Source organism: Echinops telfairi, unplaced genomic scaffold (assembly GCF_000313985.2).
Source record: "Echinops telfairi isolate 266 unplaced genomic scaffold, ASM31398v2 ScPeMD7_31;HRSCAF=116, whole genome shotgun sequence".
Classification (NCBI taxonomy): Eukaryota; Metazoa; Chordata; class Mammalia; order Afrosoricida; family Tenrecidae; genus Echinops; species Echinops telfairi.
In genome coordinates, this window is record NW_022103928.1 from 36,671,835 (window position 1) to 36,680,114 (window position 8,280).

At 43.3% G+C, this 8,280-nt stretch overlaps 1 protein-coding gene and 1 non-coding gene across 2 annotated transcripts in view; one reads left to right on the forward strand and one right to left on the reverse strand.

Moving 5' to 3' along the window:
• PTPRN2 (protein tyrosine phosphatase receptor type N2) overlaps positions 1-8,280 on the forward strand; it is a 1,475,949-nt gene that overhangs the window by 25,624 nt on the left and 1,442,045 nt on the right. The gene's annotated exons all lie outside the window — the stretch shown is intronic.
• On the reverse strand, positions 7,277-7,412 carry LOC115869578. The gene has a single exon (XR_004046250.1). It is a non-coding gene; the product is annotated as a small nucleolar RNA SNORA5 (small nucleolar RNA).

An 8,280-nucleotide genomic window follows, 5' to 3' on the forward strand; every position in this document is an offset into this window, starting at 1 on the left:
GGGATAGAGTTTAGCCTGTCAGTCAGGTTGCAGCTTGATGACCTCATTTGGAGGTGCTAAGGAGATAAATAGCTTACTCCCTGAGACATTACTGATGACAAACCTGATGGAGCTACGCTGATGCAGCCAGAGTCCTGAAGTTGGAGGAGCCATGTGGAGACCCATGCCAGCGCTGAGATGCTTATACCACCACTGGATCCACAAGACTTTCCACCCACTGGCCTGCAATATTCCTGCATTCAGTGTCATTGCATGTGTTTCATGAGTCTGAAGAAGAACTCATAGATTGGTATCGGACATAGGGGCTAATACCGGACTTCTGGGCTTGAACTGGACTGGGCTGGGATGTTTTCTCAATATTCAATTGCTCTTGTATATAAAGCTCTTTCTTATGCACATGAGTGTCTATGAATTTGTTTCTCTAGTCTACTTGGACTAACGCAGATAGTGACTGGTAAAACTCCAGAGACTATGTGACACTTCAGGCGAGGAAATGAACTCACCCTCATGAATAAATTTTCAACCAAATAATAGATAGGATGTGTGCCATCCTTGCCTCTGACTTTACTTCTTCCAAGACAGATCAGTTTGTCCTTTTAGGAGTCCATGGTACTTTCAGTATTCTCCAGCATCATAATTCAAATGCATAGATTCTTCTTTGGTCTTCCTTATTCATTGCCCAACTTTTATATGTTTCCAGGGTGACTGAAAATACCAGGGCTTGAGTCAGGCACACCTTAGTCTTCAGAGTATCCTCTTTTCTTTTCAACTGTTTAAAGACATCTTGGGCAGCAGATTTACCCAATGTGTCATTTGATTTCTTGATTGTTGCTTCCATGAGTATTGATTGTGGATCCAAGTAAGATAAAATACTTGACTTTACTTTTCTTTCTCCATTTATCACGATGTTACCTATTGGTCCATTGTAAAGATGTAATCTATACTTAAGGCTGCAACCCTTGTTCTTCATCAGCAAGTGCTTTAAGTTCTCATCGTTTACAGCAAGCAAGAATGTATCATCTGCATATCGCAGGTTGTTAATAATCCTTCCTCCAATCTTCAGGCTACATTCTTCTTTATATAATCCAACTTCTCTGATGATTTGCTCAGCAAACGGATTGAATAAGTATGGTGAGAGGATACAACCCTGCCGCACATGTTTCCTGATTTTAAACCACGTTTAAAAGTTACTTGTTCTGTATTCCCCTGTTCTGTTCACTCAACTGCCTCTTGATCCATCATGTTAAGTGGACAAATAATGTCAATCTGCCTGTTGGTAAGTTGTGATGGATTTAAGAGTACTGAAGGCTACTTGGTGGCATAATGCCTTATCCCTTGGCCTGCGAACTGCAAGCTCAGAAATTGGAACTACTCGTCCCTTCATGGGAGAAAGGTGAAGCATTCTCCTCCTGTCAAGACTTACAATCTGAGAATCCAAAATAGGCAGGCTGTTCGTCTCCCGGAGGGCTGCTGTGTGTCAAAATTCACTTGATGTCAGTCCATTGGTTTTCCAGTTCTTTTTTTTTTAATCATTTTGTTGGGAGCTCGTAAAATTCTTATCACAATCCATACATGCATCCATTGTGTCAAGTACATTTGTACATTCATTGCCCTCATCATTCTCAAAACATTTGCTTTCTATTTGAGCCCTTGGTTTCAGCTCCTCATTTTAGCCCCTCCTTCCCCTACCCTTCCTGCCTCACGGACCCTTGATAATTTATAAATTATTATTTTTTCATGTCTTACACTGACCGATGTCTTCCTTCACGCACATTTCTGTTGTCCGTTCCCCAGGGTGGGGGTTATATGGAGATCCTTGTGATCGGTTCCCCCTTTCTACACCACCACTCCCTACCGGTATCGCCACTCTCACCACTGCTCCTGAGTGGTTCATCTGTCCCGATTCCCTGTGTTTCCAGTTCCTATGTGTACCAGTGTACATCCTCTGGTGTAGCCAGGTTTGTAAGGTAGAATCGGGGTCTTAATAGTGGGGGGTGGGGTCAGGAGGAAACATTAAAGAATTAGAAGAAAGTTGTATGTTTCACCATTGCTGCACTGCACCCTGACTGGCTCATCTCCTCCCTGCGACCCTTCTGTTAGGGGATGTCCAGTTGCCTACAGATGGGCTTTGGGTCTCTACTCCCCCTTATTAACAATGCTATGATTTTTTTTTGTTCTTTGATGTCTGATACCTGGTCCCATCAACATCTCGTGATCACACAGGCTGGTGTGTTTCTTCCATGTGAGCTTTGTTGCTTCTGAGCTAGTTGGCCGCTTGCTTCTCTTCAAGCCTTTAAGACCCCAGATGCTATATCTTTTGATAGCCGGACACCATCAGCTTTCTTCACTACGTTTGTTTATGCACCTGCTTTGTCTTTAGCGATGGAGTCAGGAAGGTGAACATCATGGAATGCCAGTTTAATAGAACAAAGTGTTCTTGACTTGAAGGAGTACTTGAGTAGAGGCCCAATGTCCATCTGCTACCTTATTACTAAACCTATAAATATATGCACAGATATATTTCCCCATCATCATATATATATTTACATATGTTCATGCCTTTATTTAGACCTCTATAAATGCCCTTTGCCTCCTAGTTCTTTCCTCTATTTCCTTTTGCTTTCCTCTTGTCCCACTATCATGTTCAGCTTTCATTTGGGTTTCAATAGTTCCTCTCTGTTATTTGCCCTTGATCAAGCCCTACCAGGCTTCCTAAACCCTCCTCACCATCAATTTTGGATCACTGTTGTTCCCTTGTCCCTGGGTTTGCTAACATCTATTTCCTTTCCCCTGCCTCCCCCTCTCCCATGTCCCCCCCAGAACCATTGGTCCCATTTTTTCACCTCCTGATTGTTTATCCTGCCTATCTTATCTAGATAGACAGGCAGAGATAATAATATGCACCAAAACAAGACAGAGCAAAACAAAGCAACAAAAGAAAACAAAACAACAAAAAGAAAACCTATAAAGCGTTTAAGGTCTATTTGTTGACCTTTAGGAGTGTTTTCCAGTTGATTCTGATGGGGTACCACACCCTGCCCCCCAAATCTATTTTGGGTATTTCTTGAGGACTTCATTGCTCTATTTCCCTTGCTGTCTGTTGCACTCTTTGCACGCCCTTAGTGCTTCACCTCAGTGTGGTGGGGTCAGATTGGGCACAATTCCCACACTGTGTCTCCAGTGTTGTCCCCCGTAGTGCTATGGGTCAGTGAGGATGTTGTGTCTCATAGTAGGGCCGGCCATATGGTCCTCTCTGTGCATTGACTGCTCTGAGTGGGAATATCATCCTCAGGGCTTGGTGGGCCAGGATGTGCTCCACCCTCTCTCTCTCCCTTCATTTGCTCCTGTGTGCTCTGATCAGACCTGCCTCTCTCCCTGAGCTGTAGCTTCAGTGCTGTCCTCTGAAGTGAATTCTTCTGCAGGGGGGGTGGGGAGGCTGTCCACATAGTTGGGATTGGGCCTGGCCCCTCAGACCTCTAGTTTTTCAGTTCTTAACTATTTTCTTTACTTTGTGCTCTGTATGGCTTTAAAAAAGGATTGATAACATATAGCGGATTCTTTGGAATATTTCATACATCAAGAACTTGGAAAAGCTGAAATGAAATATTTGTAGGAAACAAAGTAAAAGTAAACAGGATTGATCAGTTGTCAGTATGTCCAGTAATGTGGGATAGGGACCAGAACATTCAATAAAGGTTTGAAGAACTGACGGCTTCCCTGGACTGTGTCACACCCCTAAATGTGTGTTCTTGAGTTCAGTCACAGGAAACTTGATGGTCCATCTCTTCAAGAGGGACTTGAAGTAGGTAGAGTTTAAGGTCTTTTAGGAATGATTGATCCGCTTAAATTGTAATGTTGGCAAAGAATATCGAGTATATCTTGGACTCCCAGAAGAATGAACGCATTAGTCTGGAGAAAGTATAGAGTGCTCCTTAAAAGAGAGGCTGGCAAGACTGTCTTTCTTACGTTGAACACACAAAGACCAATTGCTAGCCCAAGACATCACGTGTGGTCAAGTGGAGGGGGCGGTGAAAATGAGGCAAACCCGTAGGGAAATGAATGGACACAGTAACAACCACAGCAAATACATACCTCTAACATGGAGGTAGCATGGCATCAGGCAACTTTCCCCCCCCGTCTTTTTCTGTTGTGCATAACACCACACTGATTCAGTACTTACTCAGGATTAGCTATTAGCAACAAGATCTACTGACTCGGTCGCTGTTTGATTGCATTTGAAGCCCCGAATTATGAGCTGTGTTTACTTGGTGACTTTAGTTTGCACTTCCAAGTTCTGTGCGTGTTGACCCAAGAACTCCACATTTCAGGTATATATGTCATGTAGTAGCAACCACTTCCTACATTGTTCTTTTTCCTTTTTCAAGCTGAAGGCTAGGGTTTTGATGTTTGATCTTTCCTGTCCACAGCTTGATAAATGGGGTGTTTCCAGATCTGGGTAACAATCCTCTCGTAACACTTGGGTGCAGTTGTGAGGGTCTATTAGTTTGAAGGTGAGTGTAACCGAAGAGGAAAATGTAAGAACCAAAAAAGACCGGTTTTACCTATATTAATATTTGCTATGGTCCTGGAGATTGGGCTCATTATACAGTTCTAGAACGCATGTTCCTTCTAAGGGCAGGGATGATCACTTTGAGCCACGTGTCTCTCAGTCTTTGAATCTAACAGCACATATCAGGGATTCCATTCGCCCAGTTCTGCCCTAGTCTTCCTCTTCCAAGTGTCTGGCACTCAGCATTTTCAGGAGAGTGTGAGAACAATAAATACAACCTGGCAGGTGTACAAGGTGTGAAATGACAGTAGAGGAGTTAGACTAATAGTTTATTCTCTCTGGGACCCATTTTATTTAAAATCTTAAGAAAACAGAAAAGAGAGAGTGTCAAGAGTTCAGTTATTTGTTTGTAGGGAGCAGAGCAGAAAGCTTTGCCAAGGAGTAGACAGCTCTAGGCAGGAGGATTCATGTTTTGCCAAAAAATAATCCAAACCAAAGGGAGGTATGACTCCTTTAAATAAAGTTCACATACTTGACATATTCTTTAATGTTTTTGTTGTTTCAACAGAACCATGAAAGATAGGCCCCGTATTAGTTATAGCAACATAACTGAAATGTTAGGTTACTAAGTACAGTCCAGTGGGCAGAGTGGCATAGACAAGTCCATGTCTATGGTTCTGGCTCTGCCTATTCATTGCTATAGCTGAGCAATATAGTGTAGCATGCCTCCTTAGTGGGGCATTCCTGTGTGATTATCTATTAGGGAAAGCTTTAGGATGAGATCTTTAAGATGAGAAAATGGAAAGCATCATCATCATCATTACCAAATATTTATGGAGGGTTTAGGAGAGACCAAATCCCAAAATACCTCACTGCCATCAAGTCAATTCTGACTTATGGCAACCCTATAGAACAAAGTAGAACTGCTCCTATGGATTTCCAAGACTGTAACTCTTTACAGGAGTAGAAAGCCTCATCTCTCTCCTGAGAAGCACTTGGTGGTTTAGAACTGATAACCTTGTGATTAGCAGCACAACGTGGAACCCATTAAGCCACCAGGTCTCCTGTAGTAGAGAGAAGACATTTAAAATTACCAAGAAGTATAACAAAATTTCAGGAGTCCTGACTGATTGGGTTGTGGGGCTGTTCTGTCAGCATTGGTCTGCTAACCCCCAAATCAGCTGTTCAAGCCCACCACCTGCTGAGAAAGGTGAAAGTCTCTGGAAACTGTAGGTAGGGTGGTGATGAGTTGGAATCGATTAGATGGCAGTGTGTTTTTTGAGGTTTGTCGAGTTGTGAGGATTAACCAAGAAAGCGCCATGTACAGGGCTTTGCCCAGTGCCTGGCACACGATGGGTATTGACTGTGGTCCTGCTCTCAGCACACTGTGGTCACTGGATGATGGGGAACAAAGCCAGTGCCACAAGAAACCAGAGCCAGCGATCATGGCCAGCTGCAGCCATCAGCCAAGCTTCAGAAAACATCGGATGACCTCTTGCTTTATTGGCTTTTGCTAGTAACACGAACACTTCCCCAAGCCTCAGGAAATTTGGGGGGCAAGGCCTCAGTGGGGTAACAAGCATGTTTGCAATTGTAAGAGTCATCATTGCAATCAATTGTAGACTGTTTTTTCAATTTTTGTACTCACTTTTATTCGTTCCCCCTCCCCCCTGACATAACCCTAAGAAACCATTTATCTAGCTAATGTCCCTATAGAAGAATTACCTATCCTTGATTTCATATAAAGCGAATCATACCCCAGACCTCCAATAGCAATAACAAAGTAAAACACAGAAGAGCCTCAATCTAAAAGAAAGTGGAAAATAATAAGAATGAGACAGATTAAGACTGCGTCAAAGGGGAAAGCAAACGATAAGATAAGATAACTGTATCTGCATGAATTCACTTTCTGAGGTATGCTGTCTGAGAACAAGGCTTTTCACGTCCCTTGTCAATGATCTGAGGGGAGTTCAAGGGAGGCTTCCTGCCTGTGGGATCTCTGCCAATGGATTTTGGGCTTTCACTGTCTTCTATGCCTTTTGTAAGGTGGGTGCTCAGGTTCAATCAATCATTTTGAGCGATGCAATCAGATTAGGCAAACCACAAACAAGCGGAATTGGGAAGGATGGTGGCTAAGCCACTTGACCAAGTGGAAGCGGAAGCTCAGGAGTGGAAGCTCAAATGAGATGAGGATCTTCCTCCGGCGCTAACCGAGCGGGAAAGCCTCCTCTAGGTTTGGTAGCCTCATTTGGACTTCTAACCACCTAATGGTAGGAAAATAAGTTTCTGTTTGTTAAAGCCACCCTTTTGTGGTATTTCTGCTATAGCAGCACTGAGAGTACTAAGACTGCAACCCCACATGCCAAGGAAACCAACCCTGTTGCAGACAAGTTAATTTGGATCCAATTTAGACTCATAGTCACCCCACGTGTTACAGAGAAGAGCTTCTTTAAAGGGTTTTATTGGATATAATCTTCATAGAAGCAGATTGTCAGGTCTTTCTTCCACGGTGCAACAAAGATTGGTTCAAACTGCCAACTTTCTGTTGTTACTAAGTCAAATTCATTGCCATCAAGTCAGTTCCAATTCGTAGCAACCCTATAGGACAGAGTAGAACTGCCCCTGTGGGTTTCCCAGATGGTCACTCTTTAGTGAGTAGAGAGCCAGCCACATTTTTCTCCTGCAGATTGGGGTGGTGGTTATGAACTGCTGACCTTGTGGTTAGCAGCTCAGCATCTAACCACTACTTTTCTTTTTCTTTTTTCTTCATGTCTGTAACAAAAATTTATCCCTGAGCCTCAGCAGAGAGGAACAGGGCCCATGAGTTACAGTGTCTCTGTGGTAGCCTTTTGGGCCATTGCCTGCCATGGGTAAGGCAGGCACTGAATTTGACACAGCTGCAGTCTAACCACTATTCCCTAAAGGCTCCTTTGTTGTTAATAGTCAAGAACAAATGGTTTGTGGCACCCAAAATGCCACCCCTCTTCCCCGCAACCAAACCCACTGCCATCAAGTTAATTTAGACTCACAGTGACTCTGTAGGACAGAGTACAACTGCTCCTATAGGTTTCCGAGGCTGTAAACCTTTAGTGGAGCAGAAAGCCTCATCTTTCACCTGTGGAACAACTTGTGGAGTTGAACTGCTGACCTTGCGATTGACAGCCCAACATGTAACCTCTTCACCACCAGGATGACCCTTATTAGAAGAAAATAAAAGGTTTATTATGCTGTGAAGTTAAAAACAAAAGCAATAATCACTATTAAGTGTGAGTGGAGAATGACACCTGGTGCACTCACCGGTAGGCCTCACCCTTGGTGCAACACACAGTATGCAAAAATACTCAGTATTTTAGAAATAGGAAATCTAGTCTTAAAAGCAGTTTCTTCCCCCTTCCCAACCTCCGAAACCCAGGACTCCAAAAGGAATCTGTTAATATTTGTACAATAGGGGGGCATAGCCTAAAAAGTAAGGGATTTTTCATTATATACTGTGTGACCTTGGGTGAATCACCCTCATTTTCATCACTGATGCATAAAGAAGTTGAGGTTGATTGTCAGGGTACCCGCTCTAACACATCATCATGGGTCCGGTAGGTGCAATTGTACAGCGATAAGTAAAGATTATAGTAAAGTTATAGAGAGCATGAGAGATAGAAGAGAGATAGAAATAATGGAGTCAGACACATTTCATGGTAGCATGCTCACCTCAGCCTCACTTGGTGGTCCACATTGGGAGAGGAGAGAAGAGGAGAGGAGAGGAGAGGAGAGGA